Source organism: Ursus maritimus, unplaced genomic scaffold (assembly GCF_017311325.1).
Source record: "Ursus maritimus isolate PB19 unplaced genomic scaffold, ASM1731132v1 scaffold_36, whole genome shotgun sequence".
Taxonomy (NCBI): domain Eukaryota; kingdom Metazoa; phylum Chordata; class Mammalia; order Carnivora; family Ursidae; genus Ursus; species Ursus maritimus.
In genome coordinates this window covers 15,841,569-15,865,835 of record NW_024426230.1, presented here as the reverse complement: position 1 = coordinate 15,865,835, position 24,267 = coordinate 15,841,569, and the positions used below count along the sequence as shown (strand labels likewise).

General features: G+C 35.2%; 1 long non-coding RNA gene across 2 annotated transcripts in view; it reads right to left on the bottom strand.

Moving 5' to 3' along the window:
* LOC103665760 overlaps positions 1-24,267 on the bottom strand; it is a 406,816-nt gene that overhangs the window by 360,077 nt on the left and 22,472 nt on the right. For both annotated transcript variants that reach the window (XR_569373.2, XR_569379.2), the window contains exon 2: positions 23,889-23,956. This is a non-coding gene — a long non-coding RNA (uncharacterized LOC103665760). The remainder of the gene's footprint in view (positions 1-23,888; positions 23,957-24,267) is intronic.

Sequence of the window (24,267 nt, the reverse complement as noted above, 5' to 3'; positions counted from 1 at the left end):
ATTTTAATTTCTTCCTTCTTTCATTATGCTGAATTTGCTTATCTTTTTTTGAGACCAATGTTAATTCATTTTAAATGGCTTTTTCTTTCTCCTTTTCTCTAATGAGTGCATTTAAAGCTTCAAATTCTCCTTAAAGCATAGCTCAGATTCAAGTCTTGATATATTGTATTTTATTATAATTTATTTCAAAATATTTTGAAGGTTTGATATATTGTATTTTATTATAATTTATTTCAAAATGTTTTTTAAGTTCCATTGTGATCTCTTCTTCAGTCTCATGATATTTAGAAGTGTGTTGCCTTTTCAAAACCTAAAAAGATCTTTTGTTTTCAATATTTAGCTTAACTTCACTGTGTACTCATAAGATTTTCTTTATTCCATTCCTTACAAATATGTCAAGACTCTTTTTGAAGTGCCAAGTAGTCTTTTTACTTACAAGTACAATGTGTGAATGAAAAAAAATAGACATTCTCCAGCTGTTGAGTATAATCATAAATGTCATTAAGTCAAGTTTGAAATTCAAATTTTTGCTTCTTATACCTTTCTGAGTAATAGATGCTAAAATCTCCCCAATCTAACAAATTTATCCATTTGCTTCTTACAGATCATTAATTTTTGTTTTATATATATTTGAGTCATGTTATTAAATAAAATTTAGTTTTGTTTCACTTTATTAATGCATTGAATATTTTTAACATTTCTTTTTTCTCTAGTAATTATTTTTCCCTCAAAATCTACCTTTTTGGGGGCACCTGGATGGCTCAGTCAGTAAACCGTCTGCCTTTGGCTCAGGTCGTGATCCTCAAGTTATGGGACTGAGCCCCACATCAGGCTCCATGCTCAGTGAGAAGCCTGCTTCTCCCTCTCCCTCTCATTCTCTCTCTCATTCTCTCAATAAAAACAAAACAAAATATAGCAAAAACACTACCTTTTTCTTTTTTCTTAAATCTTTTTTCTGACATTACTATATATCTACACAAACTTTCTTTTTATTAGCTATTATATGGCATATCTTTTTACCATCTTTTTATTTATATCTGCTAAAAAGCATATAGCTGGGTTTCATTATCTATCCCATTTGACTATGTTTATCTTTTTTTTTTAAGATTTTTTATTTACCCATTCGACAGAGCCAGAGACAGCCAGCGAGAGAGGGAACACAAGCAGGGGGAGTAGGAGAGGAAGAAGCAGGCCCACAGCGGTGGAGCCTGATGTGGGGCTCGATCCCACAATGCCGGGACCACGGCCCCAGCCGAAGGCAGACGCTCAACCACTGTGCCACCCAGGCGCCCCTGACTATGTTTATCTTTTAATTGGATATTTTATTTTTGTTTACTTTCATTAACTAGTGTTTTTGATGAACAAATCCATAAGATCACTAGCTACATTCTTTTGTCTCACATGGCCTACATTTTTTTCTCTCCTTCTGCCTTTTTTTGGGGGTGGGGGGAGAGATTATTTTTATTATATTTGTTATCCAGAGAGCCTCACTTCAGCCTCCATATTGGCCTATATTGGTCTTCTCAAGGCCTAAAACCTTCCATTGTACCATCTGCCCATAATCTCCTGCCTTCAGGCATCTGTGGGTCTCACATACACACACCACAGTGCCTACTACTGCCTTCTGTGGCTTCTAGCCTGAAATCCAAACAAGGCTGCCATTTCTATCTCATCTCCAAGTCAGGTAAGACAGATACTAGTCCCTCAGGCAGCCTACAGACTAGCCAGAATGTGGCAAAAGTATTTCTACTCTGGTTTTTCCAGCCCAAGGGAGTGAACTAGGAATTGGGCCACTTCCTCCCAGTCACCCCACACCTAACTCGGAAGGGGATGGGGTAAGACCAAGTAAAAACACCACATAACGTCCTACAATTTTGAATGTGGTTCCTATTTGATAAGGTTTTACCTTGGTTGCTACAGATTTTTTACTATTTTCCAAAGATTCTATAAAGTTATTTTAGTCAGTCTCTGGTTATTTATTTGATATTTCAAATAATGAGGGCCTGGAGCTTCATATTATGCCATCTTGTAGATGTCTATTTATTTTTGACCCCTCTAAGCTTCCTCCCGTCTTTAGGAAAAGTGCTCATTTTTTCTACTCTGACAGTATGTTAACAGTACGTCCAGTCACGTTCTTTATTTTTATATAACGTTATAATCTTACTACAGTTTATTATAATGGGTATTTGGATCTACAATGATCACAAATTCAGATTATTGAAAGGACTCACACAGACTATAATAAATGTAAAGTAATAGTATAATAGGAAAGAGGGGGAAAAAAAAAAAAAAAGCACAGGCAAGCTTTGAAGGTCCAAGCAATTCCTAGATGCAATTGCCTTAGAACTTTCTTAGTCTTGTAGAATGAATTTCACCTCAGGATTATGAACTACTGAAATCTTCATTTCAGAAGAATTCAGAGAAAATTTTTCATAGGAGTCCTTTATGCTCCACAGGTCACCTAGTCAAATAATGCTGTGTAACCTTTTAAACTAAGTATAAACTTTTATCTACTCATCCCTAAGTAATGCAAATGAGCTGGTCCTGCTTGACAGCAGGAGAATTCTGAGCTTTAAACAGCATTATATAAATTCCTAGCTAGTTCAATCTATCTGTACCATGGCCAAGAGTCAGTTCAGACTTCCAGAGATTTTTGGAATAAGCATAGTACTCTATCTTATGTAAGACTTGAAAAAAATCAGGCTCATTAATTGCTCTATCTCATCCCCAGAAATGTGAATTGCAAATAACAGGTTGGTACATATAAAACTGGGATAGTGTTATAGCCATTGAGTCTAGAAAAGAGAAATATATTTTACAGAAAGAAAAAAGAAATGACATGAGGGAAGTACATATGGGAAATGGAAAGACAGATTCTTCCACTGTATTCTTATTAGATCTCATGTGTATTCTGGGAACAGGAATTTCGACCTTGATAATCATCTGCCTCTCATACTCCTCCTGGTCAAAGAAATACTGAACAATAATGACCAAGACAATAACTAGGAGAGTCTAGGACTTAGTTACAGTTCATCTATTGCTTCCATTTTTGCTAATGATATCCCATCTCTTCAAGCTGATGTGACTCAGATCACAAAAATTTAGTTGAAAAAAACCTTAAGAAACGTGTACATTTTGTGTATATTTGACATAGATTATGATTATTTAATTTGCTATATACAGGTTAAAATTTGACTACTGGACAACTTTAACTTATTAATTTTTAGCTTATTTAGAGTAGGATAAGTTTATGGGAATATAAAATAAATTTATAGGAAATACATGAGTGCTCCATGGTTTGTGGAATCCAAGAGGACAAACACAGACCATTCAACTGGTGGAACAGTCAGGCTTCTCTAAAGCTTTAATATTTTCTACTTCCTAATAGTTATATTATCAAATAAAGTACATACTATTTCAGAATTGCCCAGTAGTTATTGATTAAGGGCTCACAGATATCCATAAGAAAGTCGATAGGCCTCATAATCTAAACAATAAAAGAAATAATAAAGCTAAATAAATTTTGTATTACTGTATTTGAACTCAAGAGATAAAATAAATTGAAATAGTGTATGAAGAATGCATCTGACTACTCAGAAAAAGAGCTCTACTTTACTATGATTCAAATGAATCATTATCTTCTCAAAAGACATTGATAGTCCTGATTTTTTCCATTAATTGTTGTATGAGAACATTTTTCTTGGAGAGTTACCTGATGTCATTTCTTTGTAAGATAAACATCTAAAATAATTAATGAATGTTAGCAAAATACTCCAAAGAAGATACTCATTAGGAATAGAATTTAATTTATATAAAAGGAATCCATTAAATGACTTATTCTTTACCATATATTTTAAAGTATTCATTAGAATCCATTTTCTTACCTTTAGTATTTGTTCTACCTCTTAGACACAATCTTTTTGAAAATTACCATTTTGAGTACTTCTTTTTAATCTGTATTTTATAAAATGTTAATGTAATTGCAAAAGGAAATGAACCAAAACAAATTGTTCACAGAAAATGAGACACATTTGAAGTTTTGTGGACACATTTCACTGAATTTTAAAGAAAGATTAAAACATGCAACTTTTCATGTCGTCACAAAATCAGAAGGTAAGATATGTATATCTTCCATTGTTGAAGGTTTTATTATACATTGGAGCTCCTACTTAGAAATTTTATAATCATAGGAGGAAGTAAATTCATCAAAAAATCATGTCTCTTTCACAAAGATTGTCATAGGCACGGGTTGAGGGAAAGTGTATATTGCATTATTCAAAGAATCATGGCAATTATATCAAATACATATGTGTTACTTAAGACTAGGAGGGATATAACCAAAAATTATCCAACTTGAAATAGGTAGAAATGAATACCCCATGAATACCCCTGTTTACAATATTCTATTTTCATACAGTCACCAAACTTAACTAGAACTAGAATGTGTAGCACTATATCTCTCTAGAAAGTGAACTCTGACTTTAGATTTACTATATAACACTGGAACACATGTTATTTTGAGTTTTCAAATATGCAGATAAAATACTTTTAAACATTAAAGGGGGGACATAAAAATTTAAGCAAATATATGAAAATTATCTTTAATAAGTCTCCTAAATGGATATTCCTACCCATGTGTTCAATAAAATAAGAGAGTTATAAATACATATTTTCATTAAATACAAATCCCTAGAACTCAATAAAGGTTATGCCTAACTGCTTTGCTCACTCTGAGACCCAGAATCTTGATGCTAATGATCAGTTTAGATCTCACTTAATAGAATAATATATACAACAATATCTGAACTGTTCTTTTTTCCTTCAAAACATTTATGAAGAATAAATTGTAAAGGTCACATTATTTAGTCTAAACATGCCATCAGTTCTCCCTCCAGAAACTAATAATGCATAATTACCATGCCTGTGAGCATAGTTCTGGACAAGCCAGGACTTACATCTCTCTGTCCTACATTACTTCAATTACAACATTTATCTATTATTGTGTAACATACTACTGCCAAACTTAATGGCTTAAAACATTAACAGTCATTTATTTTGCTCACAAATCTGCAATTTGTGTAAGGTTCAGTATGGGCAGTTTATCTTTGCTCCATGGGAGATGGGGCAAACTGACTGGGAACTCTCAGCTTTCAAGATGGCATTCTTCCATGGCTGGCAAGCTGATCCCAGCAGCTGGCTGGGATTTCAGCTGGGGCTCTCCATCATAGGCCTTGGTTCCTACAACTTACTATTCCCCAAATCATGGTGGTTACTTATGTTCTAAGGCTAAGGGAACCAGATTGTGACAATAAGAAATATATATTTGGTCTCTACTCCAACTCCTGGCCAGAGCTCCTAAATTACATTATGACTTCCTAAATGGTAAGGATGATAGCAGCATCTTTTATTGTAATAGTTGGCTTTTATCTGAAGCTTCTACAATAGTTTCAGAGCACTAAAGTCAAAAGGAGACTCTCCTGTTAATCACAGCAAGCTCCTTTCAACCTCACCTGAGTTTATGTTAATGAGGTGACTTCTGGAAAGTCCTAAGGATGGGAAACTGGTTGACTGAGAAACCAAGCATGTGATTAAATGGTTGGATTTTTCATACCCACTCCCCAAACTCCAGGGAGGGAAGAGGGACTGGAGGTTGGGTTAATCACCAATGGCCAATGATTTGACCAATCATGCTTATGTACTAGGCCTCCATTAAAAACCCTAACTAAAGGGTTTCAGAGAACTTCCTCCGGTGAACACATGGAGGTGCTGGGTGGGTGACATTTCAGAGAGAGCATAGAAACTCCATACACTTTCCCCATACTTTGCCTTATGCATCTATTCCATCTGGCTGTTCCTAACTTGTATATTTTATAACAAGCTGATAGTAGTAAGTAAAATGTTTTCCTAAGTTCTGTGAGCTGCTCTAGCAAATGACTGAAAACTGAGGAATTGGGTCATAGGAATGAAAGTGTTTGTAGCTTTTAAGTCAGAAGTACAGATAACAACCTGGACTTGTGACTGGCATCTGAAGTGGTGATGGTGGTGGCTGTGGGGCAGGGGGGTACCTCTTGTGGCACTGGGCCCTTAAGCTGTGGGATCTGATGCTATCTCCAGGATGATAGCATCAGAGTTGAGTTAAACTGTAGGACACCCATCTGACATCGCAGAATTACTTGGTGTGGGGAAACTCCTATGTAAGTTTGATGATCATTTGATGTGTCAGAAAGGAAATATTTAGTGAGCTGAGTATTGAGAGTAAAAGAGACACAAAGGTTTTGTCAAAACAGCTGAAAAATTCATAAATGAATAAATGATGAAAGTTATTTACAAATTTCATTTGATGCTTCAAATAATTTATCTGTTTAGATAATTTCATGAATTACTTTATCTTTTCATTGGAATCACAACTTTAGAAGTTTATTTTCCAAAAGATATGATAATAGACTTAATGATTGTTATAAATTCAGTTAAAAATCTCAACTACAAAATTGGGGGAAGTGATGTCACCAAGATGGTGATATGTCATTCCTAACTTCACACCCCCTCACAAAAAGAACTAACATCTATTCCAGAACAAGACACTACTGAGAGAGTCCTAGAACACAAAAGTGAAACTAAAGCAACTCCTTACACCACGGAGACAAAAGAAAGACTTCATTAGAAGGGGAAGAAAAGTGGCTACACCTTGACCACATTGTCTCCCTCCCCCAACAGAGTAGCATCACATGGAGATGTCTACCTCTGGTTTCTCCAGGGGGAAAGGGAAACTCAGGGGGGACAACCAGTGTCCCCCAGTATTGGGGGTCTCTTTGTGGGATCCCCTACTCTGACCTCATACTACAGGGATTGCAGGGGAATATCTGGGGCACAGCCACTGGGAATCTGGATGTGATGAATAAGTAGAGGAGGATTTACAACAACCAGCACACAGATCTTGACAGACCGAGTTCATATGTACAGTGCCCAAGTAGTAATCCCAACCAGTGGCTTTGCTCATGTGCAGAACAAAGCTGGTAGTATACTCTGACCAGGGAATTCTGGTGGGGTGCAGACCTGCCTGATTCAGGTCCTGAGATGAGTTTTGCCACCCTAGAGCCTGGGTTGCTCATGCCCAGGCAAGGTGCTGAGTCATAGCACAACCCACTGTGGAGAGTACCTTCTGGCCTCATCTGAGAAGGACTGGTGAAAATCTTAGAAGGTGTGCAGCCCAAGAGCACTTGACCAAAAAGGGGAGAAAGAATCAATAGTTTGCACAGCAAAGATGGTGGTCCTGTTTAGCCAGGGAAATTGGATGCATGTTAGCTTGAGTTAAGTAACCAAAGAACTTTATCAGTTTTAGAGCCGTATATCCCACTGCACCTGGGCAGGAAATCTAATTTGTAGCCCTGTTCATCACTGAATACAGCCTTCAGCCTGCCTGATCAGGGAACCTAACCAGAGCGCACACAAAGCTGTGTATCCATACAATAGTCCTACATACAGTGACACTTGAACAGAGAGCACAGCTCATATCTTCCCTGTCGAGAGAAAAACTGGTGGCCTCACCTGACCAGGGAATTCAGTGCATACTCAGGCCTGATTCGGGAGCCCCCAAAAGAGCTATACAGGCATAAGACTGTAGCCTGCTGCCCCACCAGGGCAGGGAAGTTAATTCACAGTCTCATCTATCACTGAATATAGTACGCAGTCCTAACCATTTAGTAAGCCTCACCAGAAAATTCAGGCAACAATGGAGTCCAATAGCAAACCCTACCTGCCCAAAGCCATTTAGTAGCAGGTACAGGCAGAAGCCCAAACTGAGATGACTGATAAAGAACTGTCTCTGCTAAAGCAAACCTTTCACATCTGAAAGAGGAGTCCCATTACTTAAATTGCACACAGCAAAGTAAGGAATCGAGAATCATGAAAAACCAGGTAAATATGACACCAACAAAGGAAACTAATCAAGCTCCAATAACTGACCCTAAAGAAATGGAGATCTATGAACTGTCAAAGAATTTAGAATAATACTCTTAGGTAAGTTCAATGAAATATAAGAACACACATACAGATAACTAAACAAAATTTGGAAAACAGCACATGAACAAAAGAAGAAGTTTGACAAGGAAATAGCAACTATCAAAAACAAACAGAATCACAGAGTTGAAAAATACACTAACTAAACTGAAGAATTCAATAGAGTTTCAAAAGTAGACTCAACCATAGAGAAGAATCAGAACCATGGAAAATAGGACACTGAAAATTACCATCAGAGAAGCAAAAAGAGAAAAAAAAAGAAGGAAGGAAGGAAGGAAGGAAGGAAGGAAGGAAGGAAGGAAGGAGAGAAAGCTGACAGGATTTGTGGGACACAAGAAAAAAAATACATTATGGGAATTCCAGAAGAAAAGAAAAGGATAGCATGTATATTTAAAGTAATAATGGCTGAAAACATCTCAAACTTGTAGACAGAGATGGACATCCAGCTACATGAGGTCTAAAGGACTTAAAATATGTTAAACCAAATAGGGCTACATGGAGATACATTACAATTAAATTTTCAAAACTCAAAGAGAAAGAATTTTAAGAGAAAAGAGAGAAGTTACATACCAGGAAACCTGAATAAGATTTTGGGCAGATTTCTCAACAGAAATTTTTCAGCTCTGAAAGAATGGGAAGACATATTCAAAATATTGAAAAGAACTGTCAACCAAGAATTCGATATGTGGCAAAGCTCTCCTTCAGAAAAAAAGGAGGGGGAAGGACTTTCCCAAACAAAGCTGAGAGAGTTTGTTAGCACCAGACCTGCCTTATAAGAAATGCTACAGAGAGATCTTTGAGCAGAGGTAAAAGAACACTGATAAACATTATAAAAACACAAAAAGGCAGGGGCACCTAGGGGGCTCAGGTGGTTAAACATCCAACTCTTGATTTTGGCTCAGGTCATGATCTCAGGATCATGGGATCAGGCCCCACACCAGGCTCTAAGCTCAGCACAGAGTCTGCTTGAGTTTCTCTCTTCCATCTCCTCTGACCCTCCCCCCACTCTCTTTCTCTCTCTCAAATAAATAAATAAAATCTTAAAAAAAAAAAAACCAAAAAGGTAGCATAAATCTCACTGGTAATGGTAAATTTATAGTCATAGTAAGAATCTACAATATGGTCATAGTGGTGAATAACTCACAACTCTAGTTTAAAAGTTAAAAAAAAACAACTAGGGAACATAGCAAAAATAACCATAAATACAATAATCTGTTATTAGAATATAAAAAACAAACAAACAAACATGTAATTTGTAACAGCAATAACTGAAAATGTGGGGGGAGAAGTAAAAGTGTGAAGTATACAACTTTTATTGAAGTTAAGTTTTTATCAGTTTAAAATAGGGTGTTAAAAGTTTAAGATAGTTCATGTAAGCAAGATGACAATCCCAGAAAATAATCTTATATATTTACACAAAAGAACACAATAAAGAAGTCAAAATATACTGATGCCAAAAGACATCAAAACACAAAAAAGGACAGCAAGATAGGAAACAAAGAATAATGGATTTACAAAATAACCAGAAATAATTAACAAAATGGCAATAATAAGTTCTTACACACTAATAATTCCTTTAAAGATAAACAGAATAAATTCTACAATCAAAAGACATAAAATGACTAAATGGATAAACAAAACAAAACAAAAACACAATATCCAACAATATCTTCCTAGAAGAAACTCATTAGCTTTAAAGACACAAATAGACTGAAGGAATGGGAAAAGACTTTTCAAGCAAATGGTAATCAAAAAAAAAAGAAAAAGCAGGGAAAACTTTACTTAGACAAAATAAACTTTAAACTAAAGATGACAAAAAGAGACAAACTCATCATATGATAATAAACCGGCCAATCCATCAAGACGATGTAACCATTTTACGTAATTATGTACCCACTATTGTAGCCCCTAAATGTATAAAGCAAAAACTAACAGAGCTAAGAGGAGAAATAAACTGCAACACAATACTAATTACGGACTTTACTACCCCACTATCAACAATGGATAGGTCATCCAGACAGAGAATCAATAAGGAAACAGTAAATTTGAACAACACAATAAACCAAATGGACCTAACAGACATATACAAAACATTCTATCCAACAAAAGCAGACTATATAATCTTCTTGAGCACACAGACCATACGTTAGGCCACAAAACAAGTCTTACCAAATTCAAGAAGATTAAAATCATACTAAGAGTTATCTCTGCCCTTAAGAGTCTGAAACTTAAAGACCAATAAACAAAAGGAAAACTGGAAAATTTACAAACACTTGGAAATTAAACAATACTGTCCTGAGCAACCAATAGATCCAAAAAACAATAATAATAATATAAAGGGAAAAAGTAAGTTTCTTGAGCCACATGAAAATAGAAAAATACCAGAACTTAAGGGTTACAGAAAAAGGAGCTCTAGGTGGAATTCACAGCAATATAAGCCTACACTGAGAAGCAAGAATGATCCCAAAAAACAACCTAACTCTATGCCTTAAGGAACTGGAAAAGAAAGAAACGGAGAAAAAGAGAAAGAGAGATGAGAGGAGGGGAGGGGAGGGGTGGGGACGGGAGGGGAAGGGAAGGGACAGGAGGGGAGGGGAGGAGAATAAACTGGGCCCATAGTTAGCAGAAGTAAGGAAATAATAAAGATTGGAGCAGAAATAAATAAAACAGAAAACAGAAAAACAACAGAAAAGATTAACTCAACTAAGAGTTGATTCTCTGAAAAGGTAAACAAAACTGACAAGCCTTTAGCCTAACACAGTAGCAAAAAGAGGGGACCAAAGCCAACAAAATTACAAATGAAAAAAGAGACATTACATCTGATATCATAGAAATACAAATAAGCTACTATGAACAACTATATGCCAATGAACTGGGCAATCTAGAAGAAATGGAAAAATTATTAGAAATACACAATTTACCAAGACTGAATCAAGAAGAAACAGAAAATCTTAATAGACCAATTGCTAGTAAGGTAATTGAATCAGTAATCAAAATTCTCTCAACAAAGCAAGCCCAGGACTAGAGGGCTTCACTGGTAAATATTACCAAACATTTAAAGAATTAACACTGATCCCTCCCAAACTGTTCCCAAAAATGAAAGAGAAGCAAATACTCCCAAACTCGTTTTATAAGGCAAGGATTATCCTAATAACAAAGCCAGATAAGGATACTACTAGAAAATAAAATCATTAGCCAATATCCTTGATGAATACAGATGCAAAAATTCTCAATAAAATACTAGCAAACTGAATTCAGCAGCACATTAAAATCCCATGATCAAGTGGGATTTATCTCTGAGATGCAAGGATAGTTCAGATTACATAAATCAATCATACGAATAGAATAAAATTTAAAAATCATATGACCATCTTAACTGATGCAGAAAAAGCATTCAACAAAATTCAAAATCCATTCATAATAAAAATTGTTAACAAGTTAGCCATAGAAAGAATAGATCTCAAAAAAAATACTAAAAAAAAATAAAAAAAAAAGAAAGAATGGATCTCAACATAATAAAGTCCACATATAACAAGCCTACATCATACTCAATGGTAAAAGGATAAAAGCTTTTCCTCTAAGATCATGAACAAGACAAAGGCACCCACTCTCAGGACTCCTATTCAACATAATACTGGAAGTCCTAGCTAGAACAATCAGTCAGGAAAAAGAAATAAAAGGCTACAGAATTGAAAAGGAAGAAGTAAAATTGTCTATATTTGTAGATGACATGATTTGATATATAAAAAATCCTAAAGACTCAAAAAAATTGTTATAACGAGTTAATGAATTCAGTAAAATGGCAAAATAAAAATTAACATACAAAATTCAGTAGCATTTCTATAACTAACAAATTTCTAGAAAGGAAGGAAGGAAGGAAGGAAGGAAGGAAGGAAGGAAGGAAGGAAGGAAGGAAGGAAGGAAAGAAGGAAGGGGATCTCATTTACAATGAAATCAAAAACAATAAAATGTTTAGGAATAAATTTATCCAAGAAGGTGAAAGATCTCTACTCTGAGAACTACTAGACATTGATAAAAGAATTCAAAGACAAAAATAAAGGAAAAGGTATCCTGTGTTCTTGGATTAAAAAAAAAAAAATTGTTAAAATGTCAGAATTACCAAAAGTCATACATAAATTCAGTGCAATCCCTATCAATATTCCAATGGCATTTTTTACAGAATTTTTTTAGAAGTCCTAAAATTGGGGCTCCTGGGTGACTCAGTCAGTTAAGCATCTGCCTTCTGCTCAGGTCATGATCTCAGGGTCCTGGGATTGGGCCCCACATCAGGCTCCCTGCTCAGTGGAGAGCCTGCTTCTCCTTCTTCCTCTGCCTCTCCCCTGACTCATGTTCTCTCTCTCCCTCACTCTATCTCAAATAAATAAATAAATAAAATCTTTAAAAAAAGAAAGTCCTAAAATTTATACAGAAACACAAAAGACTCTGAATAGCCAAAGAAATCCTTAGAACGAAGCAGGTGACATCACACTTCCTGACTTGAAGCTGTAGTATAAAGCTATAATAATTAAAAACAGTATGATACCGATATAATAACATAAATAGACCAATGAAACAGAATTGAGAGCCCAGAAATAAACCCATTAGCACTAAACTTATACTTGAAAGAAGCCAAAAATACTCAAGCACAAGAGAGTCTGTTTAATAAATGGTGCTATGGAATTGGATATTCACATGTAAAAGAATGAAACCAGACTGCTATCTTACACACTCAAAAATTAACTCGAAAGGGATTTAAGACTTATATGTAAGACTTGAAATCATGAAACTCTTAGAAGAAAACACAGAAACAAAGTTCCTTGACATGGGTCTGCATAATGATGTTTTTTGTTTTTTTTTTTTTTTGAAATCACACCTAAAGCACAATCAACAAAATAAAAAAGCGGGACAACATGAAACTAAAAATTTACTGCACAGAAAAAGAAGTCATCAATAAAGTGAAAAGACATCCTATGAAATGGAAGAAAAATATTTTTGAACCAATATCTGATAAAGGGTTAATATCCAAAATATATAAAGAACTCACACAACTCAATAGCAAAAAAATAAATAATCCAATTAAAAAGTGGGCAAAGGACCTGAATAGACATTTCTCCAAAGAGGATATACCAACAGCCAACAGCTACATGAAAAGATGCTCAATGGGCACCTTGGTGGCTCAGTCCGTTAAGTGCCTGCCTTTAGCTCAGGTCCTGATCCCAGGGCCCTGGGACTGAGTCCCACATTGAGCTCTCTGCTCAGCGGGGAGTCTGCTTCTCCCTCTCCCTCTCCCTCTGTGTTCTCCCTTTCTCTCTCTCTCTCTCTCAAATAAGTAAAATCTTAAAAAAAAAAGATGCTCAATATCAATAGTCATTAGTGAAATGCAATTTAAAACCACAATGAGGTATCACCTCATGTCTGTTAGAATGGCTGTCAGCAAAAAGTCAAGAGATAACAAATGCTGGCGAGGATGTGGAGAAAAGGAAACCTTTGTGCACTGTTGGTAGGATTGTAAATTGGTTCAGCCATTATGGAAAACAGTATGGAAGTTCCTCCAAAAATTAAAACTAGAACCTACCATATAATCTAGCAATTCCGCTTCTGGGAAAATATTCAAAGGAAACAAAAATACCAACTTGAAAAGATACCTGCACCCTCATGTTCATTGAAACATTATTCCCAATAGCCAAACTAGGGAAATAACACAGATATCCATTGATGGATGAATGGATAAAGAAGTTGTGGTATATGAATGCAATGGGATATTATCAGTCATAAAAAAAACAACCTACCATTTGAAACAACATGAATGGAACTTAGGCATTATGCTAAGTGAAATAAGACAGACATAAAAAGACAAACATTGTATGATCTCGCTTATATGTGGAATAAAAAAGAAAAAAACACCAAACTCAGAAAAAGATCAGATTTTTGTTTATCAGAGGTGGGGGGCTGGGTATGGGGGAAATTGGAGGAAAGTATTGAAAAGATATAAACTTCCAGGTACATGATGATAAATAAGTACTAGAGATGTAACGTACAACATAACTACAGTTAACACCACTGTATGATATAGAAAGACATCATTTAGAGAGTAGATCCTAAGAGTTCTCATCACAAGGGGAATTTTTTTTCTTTTTATTGTATCTATATAAGACAATGAATATTAACTAAACCTACTGTGGTAATCATTTCACAATATGTGTAAATCAAAGCATCAAGCTGTATGCCTTAAACTTATACAGTGATATATGTCAATTATTTCTCAATAAAACTGGAAAAAAATTATTAAAATAAATAGTTTTAAAGTCTGATAGATAGATAGATATTGGATAGATAGATACTGGATAGAAAGATATATCTATCTCAATATCTATATCTTTCTGTCTATATATTCTTACAAGAATCATTACAGAGTTTCTATTTAATCTTTCAACGTCTCCTTTCAATGTTTTTTCTCCCCTTGGAACCCTTTTTCTGCAGGTATCAAATTACTGGTATGTCCTGAATGCACCATGTTATTTTCCTAAGTACATTTGCAGAGAGGCTACATGTACCTAAAACACATTCTACGTTCCTCTTCTACTCACATTCATCTGGCTCATTCTTGACTCCTACTGTGCTTAACTATAAAAGAATAATGAATAAATTCTTCTATACTCTATTTTCCAATTCACTTTTATAATTTATTTTGGTATCAGTGCTCACTTGTATTTGGATTACCCATGGAAATACCTCAGATAAATTATCTTTAAGACCACATAAATATAGCATAAAATAAATGGGAGTATAGAAACATTTAATCAAAGTAATAATTCAAAATAAATAGTTCGGATTTAAAAATGAATATTTTGCCTTTCTTATTCAATTTTCTAACCTGAACCATCATTTTGTTCAAGGATTAAAAGCCATTAGCATTTTTCCAAGTCTCATTAAAAATAAATTAATCTTTATGAAGCACATTTTAACATTTATTTCAAATTAAACCTGAAAACTGTAATTAGCAGAAATGCAGGGACAAGAGACTCATTTTCATCACGCATCATTTATAGAAAATTTTACCTAAGAAACAAAACAAAAATAAACATAAAAACAAGCAAACAAAATAAAATAATCTGTTATCATTGGTATGACCTTGACTCAAACAACCTCTAAAGAAGTTTCAAGATCTTGGAAGTTTACTAAAATACTACAGCTTTCCTATAATATTCACTCTATCAATATATTCAATTTTTCTCCTAAAAAACAGAAATAATTCTCAAAATATAATATACATTTGAAACTAAATTTTAACACTTACAAAATGCCAAAAAAGAAAAAATACCTTTTAAAGAGTCATTATGAAACCCGCTCTGCTTAAGAAGAAATTATTTCTAAGATTATAGATTCATTTTTACCTATAGACAAGTGATAAGCCTGATTATGACTGAGGCCATATGTTAAATCAATAAAAAGAATTTTCACTGTACACTTTGCTGCAAATACTGGCTTTCAATCAAATGCCATCTTCTCGACTGGTTCTACTCAAATCACTCTCCTCCATGGAACAGGCTAATTCTTCTTAGCCTGTTCTACTTTCCCCATAACACTTTAGTTTTCTAATATCCTATGAAATCTATTTACTTGTAAATAATTTAGTATATAGCCTCAAAAAGGCAAGGAGGTTGTCTATTTTATTCTCTAATGTAGCTAAAAACCAAGAATACCTGCCATTTAATAGCTGTTCTGAATAAAACTAGGGCAAGACAATCATATTAAAAAGTAAAATAGCAGAAGGGATTTTCTCTTGGTTGAAATACAATAAAACAAGCAAACAGAATCGTACTGGTCCTGGATCATGTCAAAATCTAAACTTCTCTGTCATTAGAACATGCCATCATCACCCATTATTTTATATCATCTCAACACAGTCACAGAAGGAATTGTGTCTATTATGTCCTGGTTTCTGCACTTGAGAGTACCATGGATATTTACTATCTCAGATAACTAGGTCATTTCATTTTTGTTTATTTTTTATTTTGAATTTTAAAAGTTAAATAGTATGTATGACTTCTTCAAATTAAATGAAATTTTTATCCAGAAAATCTGAAAATATTTTACCTTCTCTTTTTCTTGTTGAAGGTATCACTGATTTATTAGCCTTAAAACAGTAGTGAAGCAAGAAACTTGCAATTATTGAAGAAGAACAGGACTTATAATTTGTTCTTCTTGATATGATGGACAGAAAAATGAATCTTAAAACATCAAAAAGAAAAATGCATAATTACTAACTTACTGATGCTTTTCATGCTAATAATTACAAGCCTGAAAGACCATCAGTACTTTATAGATGGAATAACCCTATTATTTACACATCAAGATTTGTTTGACACTGAACAAAAATAATGTTGTTGATGCCTATGCTCAATCTGTAATAAATATGCCACTCATGTTTCATTACGGAAATAAAAGCAAAATATGCTTGTGTTTGTTGATTGGTACATTTTCTTTTTTTCTGAGAACTTTCTAAACATTTTATAATCTTATTATTAACTGATTCTGAATATACTACTTTGAATCAAGACACTATTTCTTTCATCATAAGCCAAGGTGAGATTTATACAACTGAGATAAATATTTCCTAATATTACTTCATGAAAATATCATGAAAAATTAAGCTAGGCATTAATATAGCTCATAATGTTGCAAGCGATAAAATAAAGTTCATCATTAAACTTGACATTTCTTTTCTCCCATATGGAATATAATTAAAGTAAGATACTTTTGCTGCTCTATTCTGTTAATAAAGCGGTGGCAGGGATGGAAGTGACCCATTGGCTTAGCACATGGACTTCCACTCACCAGCGTTAACCTGGCTACAGCCACTGCTGAGTGCCTAATATACCAGCAGCAGAGACTAAAACTAAGTCTCTTTCTCCAGGACTAACACTGGTGCTCTTCCCCAGGGCTGATCAGCAAGCTACCTGGTGGCAAGCTAATTACACTATGTATCTTCCATCATGGAAGTGGGTTTTTTTGTTTTGTTTTGTTTTTTCCTTACTGGAATAAACACTTCTCTGGGAGCATATTTGACTTCTCTACACACAAAGCATCTGCCAAAACTACCATCTGCGTACTTACAGAGTGCCTTATATGCTGTCATGGTATTCCACGTATCATTGCTTCCGATCAACAAGCTCACTTCACAGCAAAATAATTGCAGCAGTAGGCGCATGCTCCTCAATTCACTAGTCTTATCATATTCCCCACCATTCTGAAGCAGATTTGGAACACGATTCTCCAGGAGGCAGTAAATGCTCTGAATCAGCATCCAATATATGTGCTCTTCCTCCCACAGCCAGGATTCACAGGTCAAGGAATCAAGGGATGGGAATGGAAGTGGCATTCCTCAGTATACCACAAGTGACCCACTAGCAAAACTGATGCTTCCCATTACTATATCGTAATGCACTCCTGGCCTAGAGGTCTTAGTTCCAAAGGGAGGAATGCTTCCAGCAGGAAACACAACAATAATTCCATGAATAGGAAGTTAAGACTACCACCCAGCCATTTTGGACACCTCGTGCCTCTGAATCAATAAGCAAAGACACAAGTTACTATTCTGGCTGGGCTGACTGATCCTGATTCCCAAGGGCAAATTGGATTTCTACGCCACAATGGAGGTACTGAAAACTACGTCTGGAATCATTTAGAACGTCTCTTAGTTTTACCATGACCTGTAATTAAAGTCAATAGAAAAATATTACAACCCAGTTAATGCAGGACTAAGGGCCCAGACATCTCTCTCTCTCTCTCTCTCTCTCTCACACACACACACACACACACACACACACACACACACACACACACAAACACCCTATTGGTTCTCTTTGTTAGAGCATCATGACTAGTACAAGAGGTTATCTCTATTTTATGGATAAAGAAAGAAGTAGATGAGAATGAGGTGACTGATCTGCTTCCAACGAACTGCTCGCCAGACTAATTACCGACAAATAAGTTCCCACCCCCCAAAACCCACATTTCTTCGTTTTTCTGCAATTTTATCTATTCTGGTTACCACTCACTGGGATGTTATTCTATCAATACTCTGAAAACCTAATTCTTGTCTTTTAATGTTCAGATCAAGCAGCACCTCCTAGCATCACTCCTAAGTTGAGTGTGGGTTATTTGAGAACTGTGCCCTGTCCATTATCAAAATAAATTCTAGGATTACTTGTTTACTTGGTCTCCTTTAGTGAGTTGTGATATCATTTAATTGGTAAAATATTTTATTTCCTCAGTATTTTCAGTGCATATGTTATTGTACTATATTAGTACTCACTTTTATGAATGTTGAATGAAAATGAGCTTAGAAAATGACTACACTCATTATATAGCTCTCTATCTTAATTATAATGATGATAGTATGATACCCCTACATTCTTGTTTTTAATGGGCTTGGCCTTCTAGCTATCTGTGTGCTCTTTTTTTCTATTATCAGTTAATTACCACTAGGTTTTACTCTAGGACAAGAAAGCATCTACTTTACACCATAAGTTATCTTGTCTCCAAACCCAGCCATTATGGCTGAACCTGAATCAGACAATTCATATTTTTCAGAGTCAGGCAGGCAAAAAGTCCAAGGTAACTAGTGAATAGATAAATGTCAACAATGCTTAATTACATCTCTGATGTAGAAAGAAATAAAATTGTCTAAATTATCTGAATCAAATCCCAGGTACCCATGAAGATGGCTCTGCTCCAGTATTGGCTTGGATTTTATGAAACTGTTAAAGAGTATTGTTTAATAAATATTCTCTGTTAATTGGCCACCTTGTCAGGTCAGTTTGCTCTGTTGTAAAAATCATCCTGTTCCCATATGGCCTTCCTGTTGTGAAAGCATTAAACTTCCTTAAACATTTGTTTCATGCACTCATCATGTTAATATTGGGGGCACTGCCAGAGTAAATGGTGGTAATGGTGAAAAATCCAGCATTATTTTAAGGAAATAAAAGTCATATAGAAAATAAATCCTATCTTTCCATTTACAACAAAAGAGAATCAAACATATAAACAAACATAAAAGTAGTATAATTTTAGCTCAAATTATGTAACGATGATAGTGCAGTAGTTAGAATTATAGACTGTTTGGGGGGCTTTCAGACACAGGTAAACAAAGTTGCTTGGTTAGAAAGGTAAAGAACAGAAGCCAAAGAATCTATCTTCAACCAGGTTGTCCCTAAAAAGTGCAAAAATAAAAACAAGCATGCCCAAGTCCATTGTTACATAAATATACCAGCTATGCTTTGTTCTTTTTCTTTTTAAAGATTGTATTTATTTATTTGACGGAGAGAAACAGCAAGCAGCGGGAGCAGCAGGCAGAGGGAGTGGGAGAAGCAGACTCCCTGCTGAGCAAGGAGCCCGACACAGGGCTTGATCCCAAGACCCTGGGATGACCTGGGCCAAAGGAAGATGTTTAACCGACTGAGCCACCCAGGTGCCCCTAAACTGTACTTTCTATCACTTACATAGCAGTAGGGATCATCCCTCAATTCCATTCATTTACTGGAATCCTCTAGATGAGATAAAGAATCTAAATCACTCTCTTCTCCCTTCCTTCACAACCAGGACTCCAGGTGCTGAATAATTATGACCAATGGCATGTATTAAGAAATTACATCCATAACTGGAAACCTGTATTTCCTACTCCCTTTCACTCATTTTGCCACCCCCACCCCCGGTTATGTTATGAATAAGCCACAGGTATAAAAGTTACAGCATAGGGAATATAGTCAACGGCATTTAATAGTTGTATAGAGACAGATGGTAGCTACACTTGTGGTGAGTATAACATAATGTATAAAGTTGTTGAATCAGTATGTTATACACCTAAAACTAAGGTAGTTTCAACTATACTCAAATAAGAAATAAATTGTCCATCCACAAATAAGAAATAAATTGTGTGTCAACTATACTCAAGAAATAAATTGTCCACTCACATAAGAATGGATAAAGCAGATGTCACACATATACCCACACACCCACACAATGGAATATTACTCAGTCATAAAAAGAATGAAATCTTGCCATTTACAACAACATGGATGGATCTAGAGGGTAAGATGCTAAGTGAAAAAAGTCAGTCAGAGAAAGACAAATACCATATGGTTTTACTCATGCAGAATTTAAGAAACAAAACAAAAGAGCAAAGAAAAAAGAGATAAAATACAAACAAAAAACCAGACTCTTAAATGCAGAGAATACACTAATGGTTACCAGAGGTAGGTGGGTGGGAGATGGGTGAAGTAGGCGAAGGGGATTAAGAGTACATTTATCATGATGAGCACTGAGTAATGTATAGAATCATCAAATCATTATATATCTGAAACTAATATAACACTGTATATTAATTATGCTTGAATAAAAAATTACATCCAAATTAACCATTATTTTGAAATTATCAATATTTCCTATTTCAGCAACGACACAGATTTTCATAATATCATGAAATTACAAAAATACCTGTTGGCATTCTACAAATAATGAATATGAAGTGAGTTTCCACAAATTACTTGTACACTGTTACTGACTTGGTTAAATTTGACTGCCACTTGCCTCTTCAGCCTCAACAACTGCCCTGAGAACAATGAACCACGGCAATTTTTGCCAAGAAGTGTTCTGTTCTGCCTCGGTTTTTATATATGCTCTGTAAAGATAAACTTTTTAGTCTCTACCTAAATTCTGATTGTTCTTTTAGACTGGGAACATTGCATTTCCTAGGAACCAAATCCCATCTCAATTCCTAAATCAATCCGAGTTAAGGATCCTTCTTAGGTACCTCCCTGGGACCCAGTGTTTCCTTTATCAGAGATCTGTCATAAAAGGTTTCTTAGCTCTTTTAACTTTGCGCCCTTCTCCCACAATAAGCTTCTTGAAGGCAAGGAACAATATTATATCATACTTTATACTGAATACAATAAACATAGTCTAAACGCAGTCTATGAATAAAGATCCAGTTTCTGTGCTATTATTACTACCTAAAGTTGGATTCTGGAAATTGTTTCTTTCATAGCATTGTAATAATACCCTAAAAATTAATGTAATGTCATCACTGGTTAAAGGGAACTCATTATGTGATATTGGGGTTCTCAATACTTACCTTATTTAATTTCAGCCTAATACAGTGTGTTATATTAGAACTCAGTCATAAAATTTATGTGATTACCATCTATTCTTTTTTTAATAATAAAACCAGGTAAGCACTAACCCAACTATAGCTTTCACAGATTACTAACATTCCAAATGTTTCACATCTTAACTCATTGTTTTAGATGTTAAGAGTCATCACGTTCCTGTGAAAGATTTACCAAAGACCTAAGAATTACAGGTAAGTCTGATGCAGCTATGTGATAAATGCTCTTATTTCATTCTCATAACTAAAGAAACTCAAACTATTTTTTAAAGCTCCCTATAAGGAAAGTGGGAATAAAATGGACATAGTATTTTAAAAATAAAAATTTCATTTCCGTTTCACCAAACAGCAGTATTTCACCTAGTCAATACTATGGTTACAATCTTCTTGTAAATTTGACCATATTTCATTGAAAGATCAATAAACAGAGAAAATCCATAGACAATACCATGGAAATTGCTGAATTTAAATAACCCCAAAATAAATATATTTATTGTTATCAATAAATATTTTTCAGAGACCCATGGGCAAATATGCAAATATAATTTTGACTCTAGTTTAAATTATATATTCTTTCAAAGCCTGTATAACTCCCATGCCTTGTAAAGGGAATCAGGCTTGAGTTACCCACAGTTACATGAAAAATGTTTAAATGTGTAATTTTTTAAAAAAATTTTCACAAAAAATACACTCCAAATGCTTTAGACTAACATTTTTATCTTAGAATATTTTAAGATTGACAGAAAAATTGAGGAGAGAGTACAGAGTTCCCATATACTCCCTAGTCAGTTTGCCCATTGCTAACGTATTATGTTAGTATGTCACAACTAAAGGATCAATACTGATATATTATTACTAAGTAGAAGTCTACAATTTATTCATATTCCTTATTTTTACTAATGTCTATTTTCTATTACAGTATCCCATCCAGGATATTATGTTACTTTTATTTGTCAAACCTCCCGAAATTCCTCTTGATTATGACAATTTCCCAGACTATTCTTGTTTTTGATGACCTTGACAGTTTTAAGGTGTACTGGTCAAATACTTTACAGATTGTCCCTCAATTGGGCTTTGCTGTTTTATCTCATGATTAGACTGGGGTTACATTTTTTTTTTTTTAAAGATTTTATTTATTTATTCGACAGAGATAGAGACAGACAGCGACAGAGGGAACACAAGCAGGGGGAGTGGAATAGGAAGAAGCAAGCTCATAGCAGAGGAGCCTGATGTGGGGCTCGATCCCAGAACGCCGGGATCACGACCTGAGCCGAAGGCAGACGCTTAACCACTGTGCCACCCAGGCGCCCCTGGGGTTACATTTTTGAGGGAGGAAGACCACAGAGGTAAGATATTATTTTCATCATATTATATCAAGGGAACATTCTACCAATGTGACTTATCACTCACTGTTTATGTTGATCTTGATCACCTGGTTAGGGTAGTGTTTAACAGGTTTTTCCACTATGAAGTTAATCTTTTCTTCCCCCTTTCCATACTGTACTCTTTGGAAGCAAGTCACTAAGCACAGCCCAAATTTAAGGGCTGTAGAATCATGTTCCACCTCTTTGTGGATGGAGTCTCTACATAAAATGATTGAATTAAACTGAATAAAGATATTAGTCTGTTCCCTTCAATTATTTATTGATTCAATCATTTATTTATATTAGCATGGACTCATGGATATTTATTTTATATTTTGAGTTATAATATAATACAACTTAATTTTGGGAGGAGGATTTACTAGGAAAATGAGTCTAGTTCATTTTTGCTTAAGTAAGTTTTTTAAATTGCTCCTTAGCTTTAGCCAAGGATTATTTCTAATGAAGCAATTTTTGAATCAGAATTTTGTGTAGAGAACCCTATACACTAATAAATCATGCTGTCCATCAGGGCTGAGAAATCTTATTCACTTTCTTCCCTAAGGAGCCTCTCAAATAAACAATTTTGTTCAAATTAAACATTTCTCACAAATCATTTTTGTTGACATGTCATTTGTAGAGACTGAAACAATAATAAGAATTGTAAGGAGAGTATACAAGTACGTAAGAAGCAGGAGACCTCTCCTGGAAGAGCACAGGATTTAGATTTAGACAACCCCATAAAAGGTAAGGATGGTAACTCTACAGCAATAGTTGTATACTTTATGTCTTGGTCTTCCAATCTGACTGGCGGGCTACCTCTAAACACAGACCTGACAATTGCACCCCCGCAACAAATGGAAAACCAGAGAGGACATTCTTACTGGTCTCAGGACAAAAATTCAAGGTGTAAGGGTAAACTCATCCAGTTTTATTGCTGACCCACAGCAAAGTTTGTTCAAATAGATGCGTGTTTGATAAGAATCACAAATTCACTAGTCTTGTAAGGCTAGCTCCAACAATAGGCTTATAAAGCCTACGCCTAATTTTAATTTGAGATTCAACCTGTGATTCTCCTTCTTATCACAAGCAACTCTTGTTAGGCAGCATGATACAAAAATAGAAGCACAAAAGAACAAAAAAGGATGACAAAAAAATTCCTGTTTCTACCCTGTATGTTAAACAAATTGAAACTAATAAAACCTGAGTACCAAACTGAGAATAAATAGCTGAGGAATTCAGTGCAAAGAGTGGAGAGTTTTGACCTGGTGCTGACTTAGCACATAGGCAGGATCTCCACAAGCCATGAGCAACAAGGCATAAAAGGCCTCTGAATATCATACCTGGTCGATGACTGGAAACCACGGCAACGGGCAGTGCAAACTCTATCTCCACAGAACCTCCAGGAAAACTGTGGAAATAAACAAAGACCACCCAAATGAGAATAAGCAGAGGCAATTTATCCAGAGTTTGCTATTACCAAGGGAGTCAGCCATCATGAATTAGATTTGGCAGAAACTCAAAGGCTGACAGAGGAGTGGCAAAGCTTGAGAGAGGTGGGGGTGGGGAGAGAGAGAGAGAAACAGAGAAAGAGAGAGAGATGTGGGGAGGGAGGGAGAAAGGCTTCATGTATGTTCCGATTGTAGGTTGTTCACATGGGGAAGCTGAGAGTGGGCTAATGAGAAGTAGGGTATCTTAGGTGATTAATTTTGGAAGTATTTG